Genomic DNA, 16,886 nt, shown 5'->3' with positions numbered 1-16,886 from the left:
AAAGGCACTGAGGGAAGGTGTTAGCAGTTGGTGAAGCTGGGAAGAACAAACAGCATCCACAGGAAGGACACAGAAGTATACACAAGGTGGAGGAGGGACTGGCCAAAGGCAATAAAGCTCACGTGAGTGTGACCCAGTGGGCTACAAGGAGAGGCTGAGTGCTTAGCCATGAAAGAGTCATTCCTGTGTGACTGCAAGCATCTTTGGAGAGTTCTCCATGTCTGCTCTGTCCCCGCTGTAAACATGAGCTGCATACGTGCAAGCCTTTGTAGATCTGGAATAGGACGCTCCAGCACCCCTTGTTCTAGGATTTTTTTATATTTATTTTTAATTAAGAATTTCCAGCTCCTCCCCTCCTCCCATTTTCCTCCCCCTCCCCCACCCCTTCCCCCTCTCTCTCCAGACCAAAGAGCAGTCAGGGTTCCCTGCCCTGTGGGAAGTCCAAGGTCTTCCCCCTCAATCCAGGTCTAGGAAGGTGAGCATCCAAACAGACTAGGCTCCCACAAAGCCAGTACATGCAGTAGGATCAAAACCCAGTGCCATTGTCTTTGGCTTCTCAGTCTGCCCTCATTGTCCGCCATGTTCAGAGAGTCCAGTTTGATCACATGCTCCATCAGTCCCAGTCCAGCTGGCCTTGGTGAGCTCCCATTAGCACAGCCCCACCGTCTCAGTGGGTGGGCACACCCCTCGCGGTCCTGACTTCCTTGCTCATGTTCTCCCTCCTTCTGCTCCTTGTTTGGACCTTGGGAGCTCAGTCCCGTGCTCCAGTGTGGGTCTCTGTCTCTATCTCCATCCATCGCCAGATGAAGGGTCTATGGTGATATGCAAGATATTCATCAGTATGGCTATAGGATAGGGCCATTTCAGGCTCCCTCTCCTCAGCTGCCCAAGGATATAGCTGGGGACATCTCCATGGACACCTGGGAACCCCTCTAGAGTCAAGTCTCTTGCCAACCCTAAAATGGCTCCCTTAATTAAGATATATACTTCCCTGTTCCCATATCCACCCTTAATCTGAGCATACTGCACGTCTGAAGGAACTGCAAAGCAGGAGAGGGAGCCCCAGGTCAGCAGTCGTGTGGAGACTGTAGGAACACCTGTGTGGGCTCTGGAGTGAGGTGGCTGGGAGGAGGGGATGAGTCCGAGAACGCTTTTTGGCACTTCATTGGATGGTGCTCAAGTCTAGCAGTTTTGCACACAGCTAGCGTGAGGACCAGGTGCTTGGCGGTGTCACTCACAGACTGGAAGCAGTGGGACCAGTATACAGGGAGACACTGGGCTCCGGGGCCTGCTCAAGACTGTGCTGTATTAGGAACATCCTGGTAGGGTTATCTAATTGTCAGTCACAGTGTGCTGGGACCCAGGCAGGCAGCATGGCTTGGGAGAAGAATGGCTCTGGGTCCAGGTAATGATGCAAATCAGAGAGAGTAGAGCTCAGGGAAGGAGACTCCAACACAGGTCCTGAGGTGGTCCTGGGGACAAGTGGCAGTGCCCAGCAGCGGTCCAGTAACCAGTGGTCGCAGGACTGCCATTATGGTTTGAGGGAGCTGCTCTCAGATACAAAAGGACCTTTATTTCACCTTGTGGTGTGAAAGAGCAACCGAGGAGGAGGTATCCTGTGGAAAAGATAACACTCAGATTAGAACAAGGCAAGAGGACATGCTAGATCCAGCAGGGAGTGGTGCCCAGCGTGGGGCAGGGTGAAATAGCCTCCAGGTCCAGGATGGGGCAACTCCAGGTCCACGTTTGAGTAACTTTCCATGCTGCCTCTCAGCTTCTCTGCATATTGTACCTCCAGGGTCTGGGCCTTCACCTGCCCTTGCCTGCAGTCCCCTTTCTCTCCCGAGCTGGAACCTTCTGCCAGGCACTGAGGCAGCCAGCAGTGTGGTGTGGAACCGCTCAGCAGCCCCTTCTTTGCCCAAGGGCAAATGCCCGTGTGGACTCATGACTCACTCTTTTGGCGCAGGGCCCCACACACAAGGCAGGCAGTACCAGTCATCTCTGCTTCCTCTTCCTGTATCTTTTGACCTTTTACCTAGCCCCAGAGATCTTTTATTGCTATGTTCTAGATCCTGAGAAAGTTAGGGTCCTCGCTGTTCAGGCCTCAGCCTCAGCCAGTTCTTAGACCCTACTCTCACAGATGGTATCCTTTGGGGGAGGGGCCGGGGGTGTCACCGCAGGTCGGAGGATATTCATTAGCTGTAAACGGGAGGATGGAAGAGGTATGACCTGAAATTTCCAAAACTAAGGGGAAAATTCAGTAGTTTTTTTGTTTTTCACAGTTGTTAAAAACATAGCTATGGAGGTTAATTAAGGACATAAACGCGGGGAAGCAAATTCAGGAGGTGGGACAGGGAGCATGCTCAGAACGGGAGAGTGCTGGGTACTCCCCCAGTGGGTTGCAGGCCAGTCCCCAGCACCCATGCAGGGCAGCTTGCAACCACCCACAATTCTTCTGGCCGCTGAGGGCACCCATAGATCTTAACTATGAACCCATGAACAAAATAAAAAATAAGTCTCTAAACAGAAAAGAACAAAGACATTCTTATAATTCGCTAACAAAGGAAAACATGGAGTTAGAAAAATATGTTCAGTATGATTACAAGGATATAAATAAATGTATCCATGGTTAAATCTTGGAGAAAGGTCTAGAATGCCAACACTAGTTTATGCTCAGATTGTGGCATATGTTAGTTCTTCATTTTGCTAACTTTCTGTGATGTGACTATGCATCTTATAACAGAAGAATGTACATAATAAAATAATAATTTAAAATGTAAAAGTCTAGTTGAACTGGCCGGGTCTTTCCTGGGATTTCTGAGCTCAAGCCTGGCCTTGGCCTGCCCTCAGTCTTTGTCCTGTTCCCTTCACTCCTGGGGCCCATCAGTCCACATCTGGGGAGGCTTAGGGCAGGGCCACTCTGGGAACCAGGCCCTGCTCCCTGGGATGGGGCACACAGGCCTCAGCTTGGGATACTAGCTCTTAAAATGTGAGGAAACATTTAAATCAAGACTTTATGGCTTTTCACTCAGTGAGAGAACGGGAAGCTGCCCGGAAGTGCTGGAGGCCTGTTTCCCACATGCACTCCTGAAGATGGTTTTGAAAGCTCCAGAATATGGATTTTTTTGGGGGGTGTGGTCATTTTGGGACCTGCAGGTCACAAGGAAGCAATGCCACGGGGGCCAAGGTAAATTAAATTCTGATAGGCCAGATGGTCCAATTTAGGAGATTAACTAAAATAAAGAAATAGATCTGGTTCTTGAGGTGGGAACAGGCTTCTACAAGTTGTTCTGTTTTCTTGTCTGCACAGGTAGAATACAGGGCTTCTCACAGGCAGGGACCCCTGCCCCACATCCTTGCACAGAGGCCAGCGGGCAGTTTACTCTTTCTGGAATGATCCTTTGCATGCATGGGTGAAGAAATACCTTTGCCTCAGGAACAATGTAGGAGTGGTCTTCAGGAACTTGGAAGCTTGGAATCAGACACGTGGGTGTGAGGTTTTCTCCATTTCTGGCCAGCTGGGTGGTTTGGGAACAAAACACTGACATGTTTCCAAATCCCAGCTATCACTGGGAAAAATAAGAACTCCCACCAAACCCTTCCCAGAGGATGGAGAAGGCAGCAAAGAAGGGGCCCGACTCCACCTGGACACAGTTTCCGAGTGCTCCTGTGCACTCTTCCTCATAGGAAGTTGTTTATTGGAGGTGACCCTGAAGGGCAAGCCTTGGCCAACAGAAGGATAACTGGATACTCAATCCAAGCTGCCAAAATAGAGCCCTTAAATCTCATTTGCTTGTTTCATTTCTGTCCTCCCGATCCCTGGAGTACGGCAGTGGAAAGAGGCCATGTTTAGGAGAAGACTCAGACAGGTGGGGCCGGAGAGAGCTCAGTCAGGAACATTCTTGCCTTGTGAGCATGAGGACCTGAGTCCCCCGTACCTGTGTGAGAACTGCTGGGTGTGGTGGCACACGCTTGTAACCCTGGCGACGTGGTGGCACATGCTTGTAACCCCGGCAACGTGGTGGCACACACTTGTAACGCCAGTGACGTGGAGTGGCACGCGTTTGTAACCCTAGCACTGGGGGAGTGGAGACAGGTGGATCTCTAGGCTCACTGAATGGTCAGCCTGTTCACCCACCACAGGCCAGAGAGAGACCCTGGGTCCAAAACAAGTGGGTTGTGCCTGGAGATGACACGCAAAGTTGTCCTATGATCTCCACATGCACAAATCCACATGTATAGGTGTGTCAGCACATACATTTGTACCCAGGTAACCCCCACCCCTCCACACACATGCCTCAGACAGGGTTGTGGTGTTATCAGGACAAAAAGCAAACTTTGCTAGTGTGAGATCCCAAACACACACACACACACACACACACACACACACACACACACACACACCCCTCCCACACAAGTCCAGCTCTCTTTCATGAGCTTACACTTTCCCCAGCCTTTAATTCTCTACCCTTGCCTTTCTGCCATGAGAGGACGCAGCACATCATCCCTGATCTTGGAGCCCCAGCCTCCAGCCTGTGAGAAACAGATTTAGGTTTAGAATTTCCCGAGTATGTAGTATTCTGCAGCACAGCACAGACCGCGATGGCACCTGTGTGAGGGCAGGAGTGTGTCACGGTCACGAGGGGAACTTGAGAAACTACCGATGATCTGATAGAGTAAGGAAACTGCCATATTAGTTTTACAATTTTAATTTTAAACTTTTTGTGGTGCAGGGAATTTAAATTTTGAACCATTTAATAGACTATAATTAACTAAGTTTGTGAGTTGACTTTGAAGGGTGTATTACAGAACTATAGCCTAACCTATTGGTCAATATAGATAGATGTTTATTTCTCTCTTATTTGGTAAGTCAGACAGAAAGTGGTCCTCTGTACCACCTATCATTTTTGTTCACTTCTTATTGGTTCACTGTGCTGCCTATCATATATTCTCACTTCTCATTAGCTCATACTCAGTCATATCATCACATATAGCTGCAAGGGAGTCTGGAAAATACAATCTGTGCTTGGGAATCAAAACTCATCTGTGCAAGTCGAATCAAAACTCATCAGTGTTAAAAGTCAAAAGGGTGGGAATTCATGGTCAGAAGCAGTTGGCAGCTACTCACTGTCTTTCACTAGATATCTTAATTCCAGTCATTTCAGGGGCATAGGTTTGCCCTGTCATGTTCTCGAAGATCAACTCTAGTGTACCCAAAATGTTTTAGAAAATTAATCACTTTATAAAATTAGATATTTAGGGGAATTTACGATGACAAACTTTAGTCATTTCAATATTAAAGAGAAAGTGAAGCTGATGAATCTTATTTTTATACAGAAATCACTAGATACCAATAAGCTATAGCTGTGTGGTGGGGCATGACTATGATCCTGTCACTTAGGAAGTTGAGACAGAAGGACTGTTTGGTGTGGACCAGCTGTTGTTGTTTGTAGCCTAATAAACCTGACATTCATGAAAATACACTAAACTCATTGTTTGATGCTAACTTGTGTGTTATGTTTTCAGAAAGTGGAAGATCCCAGTGGAGAATTGATCTCTGAGTTATGGCCCCTGGTAAGTCAGTAAGATCAAATGTAACTAAAGGCTAACTCTTTTAGTAATTTTACTCTGATAATCCCTTACAGATGCCCAGGACTAACTGAGTATGAGAAAGGTATAGCTAATCAATGACGGTAACTGTGTGGCCACAAGAGGATAACCGTAGGAAGCCATCCTAGACCCACCATGTGGTCTCTGGCAGAGACCGTTAGCTCCCCACCCTTCTCCAGCTGAAGATAAGCTCACCATTTCCTCTCGAGGCCATGGAACCACAGAGATAGTACTATGTAGTGTATTGGATTTCCTGGAATCAGAGTTATAGACACTGTCAGCCACCCAACGTGGGTGCTGGGAACTGAACTTGGGTCCCCTGGAAAAGCAGCAAGTGCTCTTAACTGCTGAGACATCTTGCCAGCCCCCAACTTTGGTTTTTTTTTTTGCCTCTACCTTTTATAGACAGTCAATTGTTCTCTGTTCTTTTTTTAATCTTTTGTGTTTTTTTAGAATTGATACTTAAATCTTGCAAGGCTGTTTAACTTAAAACACATTTAGGTCTTCTCTTGCTAGATTATAACTTCTTGAGGACACGGGTTGCTTGTTGTATATATTTGTTTTGTCTATAGAGATTAGTAAAGTTCACACAATATTTATTATTAATTTTAACTTGATAAACTTGAATTCCAGACCTTTACCTTTTTCTAGGAATCGGAAACGGGGAAACAGGGACTGTGCAGATAGAGCCATCAAACCATGATCTAAAATTACATTCATTCCTCAGGGAATAACAATGTTATGAACGTTTTCACAGTTTTTGAAGTATAATTGTTTTCTAACAGTCAGTACATAATTAACCAGGCATGGCGGTGCATGCCTGTAATCTCACCTACTTAGAAGACTGGGGCACGGGGATTACAAGTTTGAGGTTTACCCGAGCTAAGCAGAGGATTCAAGACCACGCCAGGTAACTTAACAAGACCCTGTTTCAAAAATGGGAACGAAGCTCAGAGGTGGAGCACTTGCCTAGCACGTACAGGGCTGTGGGTTCAGTCCTGGTGCTGCAAAACATACAAGCAGAGATGGCTGCTTGGTAATATCTGATATGAGCACACATTCACTAATCAAGATAACCAAGATAACAAAGAGAAAATGAAATCTATCCCAGGCCCCTAAGGTTTCCTTGTGCCCCTGTCATCTCTACTTTACTCCAACTCAGAGCGACAATTCTGTCACTGTCATTTTTTCATTTTAAAATTTTTATACAAATGAACACATTCAATATGTACGTTTTAAGATCTATTTTTTCCAGACCAGCTTCACTGAGAGGCATCCATGCTGCTAACCACACCAACAATTCATTCCTTTTTACTGCTGAGCAGTACTTCATCCTGCGGATATGCAGCAGCTCGCTCAGCCACTTACCTCTTGACGGCCCTTTGAATTGTTTCCGGCTTTAATCCTGCGAACAGTTATTTGCGCGGTTCTGCCCCCTTCTTCATCGTGTGGAAGTAAGAATAGAGCGTTTGAGTCACATGAGATGTGGATAAAACATTTTAAGAAGGTGACAGAACGAATTCTCCGTTTTCATCCCCATTGAGTGTTTCAGTGGCTCTGTCTCCTCCACGTGGTCTTTGGAGTCCCTTGACTTTCCTCTTCTCTAAAGGGCACTGATAGCACACCTTAGTTTTAACTTGCATCTGCTTGGAAGTGATGATGTCGAACACCTGTTGTGGGATACGTGTAGCTGTGCAAAGATGTATTGCTGTGATTGGTGGAAGGAAAAGCTGAGCGGCCAATAGCTATGCAGGAGAGCACAGGTGGGGGCTTCTGGGCAGGGAGCGAACTTTGGGGAGAAGAAAGGTGGAGGAAGCAGGATGGGCAGTAGGCAGACGGGGTAATGAACCATGTGGGAAAACGTTATAAGAACTCGTTAGGAACAGGTCTAAGCTAAGGTTGAGCTTTCATAATTCATAAAGGGCTCCTTGTCATTATTTGTGGGCTGGTGGTCCTGACCAGAAAGTACCACTACAAACACCTTTTCACATTATTACATGCCACTGAGGACTGGCCCCGTTGTCTTCCTCTTGGACACTGTATCCTATTTAAGAGACTAGGCTGTTTTCCCCTGGTTGAATTCTGACTTTCTCTGTGTACTCTAGGTGTAATAATGTCTATCAGATGTGACGACCTCATCAGGACAGTCCCGATATGTCAAACCCCAGTCCGACTTCACACTGCCATGATGTTCAGCCATGGTATGGGTGACTTTTTGGTTGCTGTGATAAACACTGTGACCAACAGGGACTTATGGAAGAAAGACTTTCTTTTGGCTTCGGGTTCCAGAGGGAGAGTCTGTAAACGGTGGGGGAGGGAGGCGTGACTGACGACTGATTGCCAGAGCAGGAACTGAGAGACCGCACCCTCAACTATAAATAGGAGGCTGAAAGAGGTAACTGGAAGTGGGGTGAGGCTGTAAGCTTTCAAAACTTGCGCCCAGCTACGCACTTCCTTCAGCAAGGCCCTACTTCCTAAAGGTTTCACCCCCTCCCCCAAACGGCTCCACCAATGGGGACGCGGTGTTTACCTATGGGGGACGGTTCTTCCTCAAACATCAGTCACTGACAGTGAGTAGCAACCGGAGGACTATGTGACTTTAGCCTAAATGGAGCAGAGGAATGGAGGGACAGCAGCTGGGGACCTGGCCAGCAGTTTTCCACATCCAATAAGGTATGTAGCATAATGGTAGAGGAAGCACAGGTGGAGACCTCACAGGCAGCGATCCCTGACTGTCTTAGTGAGGGTCACTACTGTGGGAAACACCCTAGTCAAAAGCAAGCTGGGGAGGAAAGGATTTATTTCACTCACGGTTCCATATACCAGTTCTTCATCAAAAGCAGTGAGGGCAGGAACTCACACAAAGCAGGAACCTGGAGGTGGGTGTTGATGCAGAGGCTGGGGAAGGGAAGCTGCTTACTGCCTTGGTCCCCATGGCTTGTTTAGCCTGCTTTCTTATAGAACCCAGGACCAACCAGTCCAGGGATGGCACCACCCACCAGGGGCTGGGCCCTCCGCCATCAGTCACTAAGAAAATGCTCTACAGGCTTGCCTACAGCCCGGAAGTTAGCAAAACCATCCACACTGCAGATGAAAGTGCTGGGTAGGCCACTTCTTCGGAAAACCTTTGCAATTAGCTGGAAAAGCTGTTTTGCATACCAGGAAGGCATATTCCATTCCAAGGTCCCGGTCTTAGCAAACGCTCACACAGGCACGTCTAGATATGAGTCTACAAGGACAAGAATGTGTCTACGGGCTCTGTTGGTAATAACCATTCACCTGACAACCAGCCCGTCATCATCGATGGTAGAATGCAGGCATGGAGGTTTGGTTGTACAGTGCTGTATCCGCAGAGGAAATGAGCTGTGTTCAATGACTGGATGAATCTCATCAACCTAATGTTGGGGAGGAGAACAAGGCACACAACATTCAGAACAAGCAGGAACACGCCATTGCTTAGCAACGTGTATACAAAAGATAAAGACCTTGAAGAAAAGCAAGGAAAGGGTCAGAGGAGCGGTGGTATTTCTACGGAGGTGTGGAAAGGGTCGCTAGCTGACGCTTTTTTAGATTACATGTGCTTTGTGCAATTTCTGCTTATGAGATATAGTTCATAATAAAAAGAGGGGAAAAGTAGGAATAAGCCAAATGAAGGGAAAGATGCGCACGCCAGGCAGAGGGCAAAAGTCAGCAGGGAATAGGCCTGCAGAGTTATAGGCGTGACAGCAGGAAAGGTGGAGTAGCCAGGAGTGGCCAAAGGAATGGAAGCAGGCAGGGCCCCCTGCAGAGGGAGGAATCTGGACTTCATCCTGGGGGCAGTGGGGAGCCACTGCTGTGTAGGGACTGAGGAGAGACGGAATCAGACCGTCTTCTGCAGCGACTCTGAAGAAGCCTTTGACCACACTTCAGAGGATGTGCCTCATGGTACCCAGGTGAGTGGCAGTGGAGTGGGGAGTAGAGGGTTTGAGTCCTAAGGGTGTTGTTACTGCAGGTGGTGTTACCCAGAGCCCTGCCTGCATCCCAGAGGCTGTGTGCCCATGTGGAGTCCAGTTCAGTAGCGCTGCTCCCAGAGCCCCTGGACCAATGGCTCTGCTAGTTGCTGATGATGCGGTGGCTGAATCTGGGATCTTGTCACTTCCTAATCACAGAACTGTTAAGGACGGGGGGCAGGGGCAGGTTCTCCTGTCTTGTTGCTCTTTAATGTCAGTCAGGTTAATACGTGATTGAGGAGGGATTGAGGAGGAAGTGTCATCCCTGATCCTGGACACCATCTCATTTAGATTTTGGATATTTTAGAGCAAAGGAGAAAAGACAATAAAGGATTCTGGTCTGAAAACAGCGGATTGCTGGAAGTTAACCCTGTGTAGGAGCCATGTGATAAACTAATAATGTAATAATTCCAAATACCACAAACGATGTTCAGCTTGTCACTAAAACAACTTGCTTCATCTGCAATAATAACAGAGCCTCTGTCCTGGGAAAGGTCTTCTCAGACTTGGGGGCTCCTTTGTTCAAGTTGGGAACCAAGTTCCCTAGATAGATTCTACACACACTCTTAGGTGCTTAGTTCAGGATGAAGGATACGGAAAAGAACCACCTGAAAGTTCCCAATTGTCTTGTAATTTTAATTATATCTGAGGGATTTACCCCCAGGTAGTATAGATAGCCACTGATATTGTTGCCACTAGATTTATTTTTTTAAAATAAAGCAACTTAAACACACACACATATTATATGTTGAAATAGTATAGATCAACTTAATAATTCTAAATTCAAAATCAAGAACATTTCCCTTGTTGTAGGAGGCTGCTTGTTTATTTCTCGGCTGCCCAGACTCCCGAAATAACCACACACAGATGCTTTATTAATTAGATCACTGCCTGGCCTATTAGCTCTAACTTCATATTGGCTACCTCTTACATCTTAATTTAACCCATCTCCATTAATCTGTGTTTCGCCACGAGGCTATGGCTTACAGAGTTAAGTTTTGGTGTCTGTATCCAGCGGGGCTATGTGGTTTCTCCCTGACCCCACCTTCTTTTTCCCAGAATTCAGTCCAGTTTTCCCCACCTAGCTCTGCTCTGCTATAGGTTCAAAGCAGTTTCTTTATTCATTAACCAATAAAGCCAATACAAAGACAGAAGGACCTCCCATACCATATCTGCTTATGAGGTGTTTAGCTTGCTATGAGATATCTTCTGTAAAAGATTATTTCTCATGTTCTCTGTTGTAATTCCCTTTGCCTCGTACACATGTTGCGGGAGGTCCTCCCACTTCTCCAGCCCATAGCCGCTGAGAGACCACACCCCAATGGTTTATTAATAAGAAATCACTCCCACATCATACACACATCAAGAACAAGATTTATTTTTATTATTTTGAAGTGTGTGTGTGTGTGTGTGTGTGTGCAGGCATATGAGTGCATTCTCCTTCAGAGACCGGAAGAGGGCATCGGCATCAGATCCCCTGGAGCTGGAGTTACAGGGAGTGGGAAATGTCCCACCTGAGTGCTGGGAAGTGAACACAGAGCCCTTGGAAGAGCAGGAAGTGTTCTCAACCACTGAGCCATCTTTCCAATCCCCATTTCTCTCTATTCCTTTTCAATGAATCTGTTTGTCTTGTTCCATAATAAAAGGGAAGCTCAAAACAGTTCAGATTCAGCCCAAAACTATTTATTCAGACAATCTTCATGCTGAACCAACGTGTGCTGAATAACCATTGAGCATAATTTGGTGCCTGTAAGATTGATTCCCGTGACTAATCCTCTGTCAGTCCAGTCTGAACACAGTGTTTCCCCTGTTCACACTGGAGCCACCTCCAGACCGAGCCTGCAAGCCGAGGGTGGGATGATCTTCGCTGACGGGAGATTCTTGGACATCGACCTTACCAGGAAGTGTTGGCTGGTGGTCATGATGCTGTCTATCAGCATTCTCAAGGTGGCAGGATCCTTTAAAGGCAGGCTCCCGGTGGCCTGCTGTGTGACTGCCCTTTTTGACTGTTGAGGCCAGAGTGATGAAAGATGCCACTGTAGCAGATCCAAAAGACGTATTTCATGAGGGAGAATACATGAATTGAACCGAGAAATAAGCCTTATGAATTAAGAGCTGAGGACATCCCCAAGACAGGTGTGACCTGAACAAACAAAACTGCCTTAGGAGGAGACATCCTACCAGTCCTGAGCCCTACAGTTCGGGTGTCCTAACATGTCTTCAACCTTCAGGAACTGAGGAGCACCCCCTTTGCCTGCTACAGTAGCCTTGGAGCTGCGCTCTGCCCTTGTCCCCTTTGTCCCCTCCTGCCCCAGCTTCTGTCACCATCACCTGCAATCTCAGAGCTCCTAGTGCAGAGCCGCCCAGCCCACTGCATCACTGCACGCCCAGCCTCACTGGAGGAGCCCCCCTCAGAGCCTCACTTGAAGGAGTCCCTTTGGAAAGCTGATGCTGGAACCCCTGGGCAGATGGTGTTTGTCTCCTCTCCGGATCCCCCAGCTGCTGGCCTTTCTTCTTTTTGCTAAATTTGAAAAACGCTTCCAGAGAATTCTTATGCATTTGCTCTGGTGGCAAGAAAGCTGCTTCGTCCCTCCAATATTATTGACACTGAACATCAAGGACCCTTGTGGGCCTATGACAAGCTGGTAGGGGGCACTTCACAACACTGTTAGTAAAGAAAAACCAGCTTGGCAAATGGAAGGGAGTATTTTGCCTTTAAAAACCATCATTTAAAAAAAAATCTATTAAGTATCTCTTTACTAGAAAATGTGGCAAGAGCATCTCTCATAGAACAGCCCATAACTTTTCTAAGGAAAAAAATTATTTTTATCACTTTAGTGGTATGTGTTTTACGTGCGCGCGTGCACACACACAGAGGTTAGAGGTGTTGGATTCCCCTGGGGTGAGCCACACCTTGACACACATACACACTGGAACCTCTCTAGGTCCCCTGCTAGAGCTGTATATATTTGAACAGTTGAGCCATCTCTCCAGCCCCAGCTTTTCTTTTTAACAGGAGAGGGTGAGGTAAGAGAACTCATGCCATGAAGATCTCAGCTCTTCCTTTTTTTGTTGTCGCAGAGTCCCATTTTGAAACCCTTCTCCCTCAAAATTTACTTCATCAAAAATTTTAACAATAATTTGGAAACTGGCAAATGAAAAGTGAGAAAATGTTTAAAGAATTCTTCAAATTTCTGCCTTAAAGAATGTTCCATGCAGCAATCTGTTCTGCTCTCAGGGTCACTGATAGGTAGCACATACAAACTGATCTAGACAGGCAATGGTTAGTTAGTCCACGTTTACTGAGAAGAAAGGGAATCTGAGGTAAGTGGGTATGACCAAAGGATAGGGAAGGGTCCATGAAGGTTGCATGTAGAGGTTTAGGAAAGACACTTAAAATAAGTCTGAAATGTTGTGGCCTAAATTGGTCCACTGGCTGACAAACACAAATGCATACTGAGCCACCAGGCAGGCACAGCAGGGGCACGCCAGGCCTTCCAGGTGTAGGTCACAGGAGCAGAGGGCTGTAAAGCAATCCCAGTCCCAACTGAGATGCCCGCTCAGGACGTACACGCACTGTGCCTTTAACGCAAGCTCCTTTTCACGAGGGAGAAGATGACGGGTGGGTGATCATTTGTTGACAGAAAACTTACATATTTCTCCACTTCCTTTTCGTTTTTAATTATGTGTATCTACACGTACCCTTGCGCGCGCACACACAGACACACACAGACACACAGACACACACAGACACACAGACACACAGACACACACACACAGACACACAGACACATAGACACACACACAGACACACAGACACACACACACACACACGGGCTCTCAGTGTCCAGAAGAGGGCACCAGATCCCCTGAAACTGAAGTTACAGGTCATTGTGATGTGGGTGCTAGAAATCAAATTTGGGTCTTGTGGGACAGCGGTAAACATCTGTAACTGATCAGTGAGCTCCCCGCCCACATTTCTTCACTTTCTGGAGGGTATATTTAGGTACAGCAGGGGTCACAAGCAGAACGATTTGTATGTGACTTACCTCTCCCCAGTAACAGTCCTGCACCCTTTAGGTTAATCCACTGACAACAGCAGAATCCAAGGCTTGAGCCCACAGATGGCGAGAAGAAGCTGGTAAGCTCCTTTGAGCTGTACCAGCCCAGGTACAGGACTCAGGATAAATAATTTACCTTGCTTCCTTATCAGATTCCCTATCTACAGATCAGGAGCTCATCACTTTTATAGACCTGCATCGCCACAGTAGACTGGGATCCGGGCAGGGATCAACTCAAATTCCTTCCCAGGCAAATTCCTATGCACCTGAATTAAGGGAACTTGGGTAATGGCCCCCTTATGCCTTTAATCCTAGCTACCAGGATGCTGCCTCTGTTGGAGATCAGCTACAGGGACAGGGAGGGGAAAAGGGACGCAAAGGGATTATCAGGATGGCAGCTAGGATCCTGGTAGAGATGCCTGGGAAACAGCTCCTGGGGAGGAGACCCGGAGACTCTGGAGTAATGGGCAGACACAGACCTACAAAGTCTGGAAAGGGGCAGAGTAGGTTTGGAGACCCCTCGGGAACCGTGGTTGAAAAGAAAGAGAAGTTGAGAGGGCAACAGGGCTAAGACAAATGAAAACAAACCCGCAGTGGCTTGAGGGGAAGAGGACAAAGCCTTAGGGAGAGTTTGGCACGGGTGCTGGAGGGGGAGACGGCAGTCATGTTGGGTACTGTTAGTGGACAAATAGCTGCAAATCGGCTAGGGGGCCCTGAAAGGCTGTGCGATATTAGGGTTAAGTGTGCAAGTCCAGAATTCTGTCTGATTTGGGGCAGATGGAAGTGATGGAAGATCTATTAAGTCTCAATTTCTTCCTGTGTATGTGGCAGGGGTGCTAATACCTATCTTTATGGTCAAAAATTGTTGTGATAGGAGCGGCGGGCTACATTCCCGGCACCTGGCCGCCCACATGACTAGCTTATGCCTCAAAATAATTACACAGACACTGTATTCTTTTAAACACTGCTTGGCCCATTAGTTCCAGCTCTTATTGGCTAGCTCTTACATATTGATCTAACCCATTTCTAATAATCTGTGTAGCCCATGAGGTGGCTTACCAGGGAAGATCTTAACCTGTGTCTGTCTGGAGTGGGACAATTATGGCAACTCACTTGACTCAGCTTCTTTCTCCCAGCATTCTGTTCTGTTTACTCCGCCTACCTAATTTTCTGTCCTATCAGAGGCCAAGCAGTTTCTTTATTACTTAACCAATGAAACAACAGATAGAAAGATGACCCTCCTCCATCAAGAAATGAATATCAAATGCAAAGCACTTACAGCGCTCCCTGGTTCACAGCGAATGCTCGAAATATTAGGCCTGGTAATAATAATAAAACACTTCAGCTGTCTTTGAGTGTTATGACGGAGAGCTCAAGGTCAAATCTCTCACACTGTAGTAGAAAATAAGAAGGCAACTGTGATTAAACTGACCCAGGGCACATTTAATTTCAACTTTTGTTTTAAATTCTCTCTTCCTATTACTCCTCAAAAGAATTTACTTGAAAATTATCCAAAATCTTTGCTTAAGAAACTCTTATGTTATTGACCACATTAAATATTTTTCAAGATCCCAAAAGGTATTTTCTAGATCAATAACTAAATAATGTAGGAATAGCTTATGATTCTACATAGAGTATATATACAATTTAAAATTATCCTGATAAAACTTCAACTTGACGTTTTACTTGGAAGATGCTGAATTTGCATCATCATCTCTCATAATTTCAAGAAAAAAGTTAACGAATCACAACCACTTATTAAAAAAATTGAAATGGGAGGGGGAAATTATGATAGCTAATTTCTTTTTTCATTTAAGAAATGGGATGAGTTTGTGGGGGTAAGAACTTGAGAGGGTTATGGGGTGTTGCCTCCCTATGAGGCACTGTGTTATGGGGCTGATTTTCTCACCTCCCTTGCCAGGCTAGACAACCAGGATGTCACTCCTCCCTGGGCATCAGGGAGAACCTGTGGTGCTTTCAAGAGGAGATGCTCCCAGCTGGTCAGCTCAACAGAGCTGTTTAGTGTTTTGCTTGGCTTGGGAATGTGGGCCTCCTATCTTCTCATTCTTTAACTGGGTCATGGAATTGGTAACAGGAAGAGCGGTTGAAGTGGGATGTTAGACAGATCTGGAATTCACTTCTGAAAGACCAGAAATTCTTTCTTCCTTCTGTTCTTTTAATATTCTGTCTTAAACAAAGAAACAAACAAACAAACAAACCAAATACAATAAAATACACGCCCCCCCCCAAAAAAAAAACAACAGGAGCGTGGTGGAAGCTAAGTAGGTGACTTATAGATTGTGTAGTTTCTGTTTAGAAGGGTGCTATGGACGAACCTGAGAAATGAAAATGTTAAGAACTCAGGCTCACGGGTTGTATTCACAATCTTGATGTTTGGTGGCAGGAAATTCTAAATGGTCTGTGGAGGAGGTGGCAAAGATAGTCTCTGTGCTTTATAAAGCCACTGACTAGGACCAACATCTTGGCCTCGGGGGAGGTCCAGAAGTATAGGCAATGAACCTACTTTTCAGACAGTTGGGCCCCAAATTGTGTCTCTGCGTGCATATGACCTTGGACTAATTAAATTATCCTTGCATGTTTATATTTGCTAATACCTAAAATAGGTTGAATACGATTTGCTTCACAGAGCTCGTGAGAATGACTCTTGCAACAGCCTAAGTGTTGTGCCTGATACAGACCTTAAGCGCGCAATAAATTACTACCAGTTGTTAGAGCACTTTAAACTTAAGAGAACATTTCAGTTAGAGACCCTTTCAGTGGGGTAAGCTGGGACCAGGGCACGGGATCTGCAGCTGGAGCAGCGCCCTTGGAGCAGAGCTGAGAAAACAGCACCTCACTCTAGTGGCAAAAGGGAGGGGAGTCCTGAGCTCTCTGGTGTGTGTGTGTTGGGGAGTGCTGGACCTGACCCTCTATGACGCCCCTCCTCACTCTGGTACCCTATAGGGAACTCTCAGGATCCTTTACCTGAAAGCAGGGATATCCTTTAAAGAATAATTGACTAGAGTTGAATCATTAGCCTGCTTTTGGGTCAGGCCAGGCGTACACAGCAAAAGCCCATATTAGCTCTTTGGTTCCAGGCTTGTTTCTTTGCGGCTTGGTGCATCAGGCACTCGTTAGCACCCCGCCTTGCTCCCTGGGGACGCAGGCGAGGGGCGCACACCACCCAGCCAGACCGCACCGCGGCGCACGCGCACACGCTCGCCTA

Source organism: Microtus ochrogaster, chromosome 2 (genome assembly GCF_000317375.1).
Source record: "Microtus ochrogaster isolate Prairie Vole_2 chromosome 2, MicOch1.0, whole genome shotgun sequence".
Classification (NCBI taxonomy): Eukaryota; Metazoa; Chordata; class Mammalia; order Rodentia; family Cricetidae; genus Microtus; species Microtus ochrogaster.
This window is presented reverse-complemented; position numbering follows the sequence as displayed.